This window comes from Thalia democratica, unplaced genomic scaffold (genome assembly GCF_965202585.1).
Source record: "Thalia democratica unplaced genomic scaffold, ktThaDemo2.hap1.1 HAP1_SCAFFOLD_669, whole genome shotgun sequence".
Lineage (NCBI taxonomy): Eukaryota > Metazoa > Chordata > Thaliacea > Salpida > Salpidae > Thalia > Thalia democratica.
The window spans coordinates 29,210-30,000 of NW_028139666.1; the positions used below are offsets into that span (position 1 = coordinate 29,210).

A 791-nucleotide genomic window follows, 5' to 3' on the forward strand; every position below is an offset into this window, starting at 1 on the left:
ATGTTTATAACAATAAAACTAAGATTTAGCTTTTGAGTTAGTAAACTTTGATAGTTTTCTTTTAATAGTTTAATAGTCCTTATTCAAACAAAATTGCTATATATTTAATACACATACAAAAGTAAACTAAGTAAACGTAATTCAATAGTTTCTATTAAGTAAAAGTAATTACAAATACATTAAGTTAATACAAAACTTTAAAAAGCTTTTGCTAGTATCTGTTGGTAACAGTAAATAACTTATTATGACTCACAATACAAAAGTGCAAAATTTATTTTCGTTTGATTTTTCAAGTAGCCACGCTTTTATTTGTTTTTGGACAAAAAAACTTTAAAGTTTTAGTATAAAAGACTAATTGTATTAATTTTAACTCAGAAAATTGTACTCTACAAGATGGTGCCATTTTTTTTTCGATATCTCAAACTGGTCAAACCACTTTTTTAGCGCTCTAATTGGTTTAAACAGCAAATAACGTTATCTGATTGGCTTGAGTTTTTATTTGCTAATAACTAGAATTTACTTTTCTTTTAAGCGTTAAAGAAATGTAAATAAACGAGTAATAAGTATAAATAGGTCAGAAAGAAAAATAGTACAAAAAAGATGAATTCAAAAAGCAAAAGCCTACGGCACGTGGTATTCCCAAGCGGTCACCCATCTAAGTACTAACCACGCCCGACACTGCTTAACTTCCCAGATCGGACGAGATGGGGTGTGCTCAGTGTGGTATGGTCGTAGGCGTTTGAGAGCGTTTACAAGCCTTTATAAACCCTTCGGTTTGTTTAAAAAACCTA

General features: G+C 29.8%; 1 non-coding gene across 1 annotated transcript; it reads right to left on the reverse strand.

Moving 5' to 3' along the window:
• Positions 1–618: 618 nt before the first annotated feature.
• On the reverse strand, positions 619–737 carry LOC145846836 (5S ribosomal RNA). The gene has a single exon (XR_014370901.1). It is a non-coding gene; the product is annotated as a 5S ribosomal RNA (ribosomal RNA).
• Between the last annotated feature and the right edge of the window lie 54 nt (positions 738–791).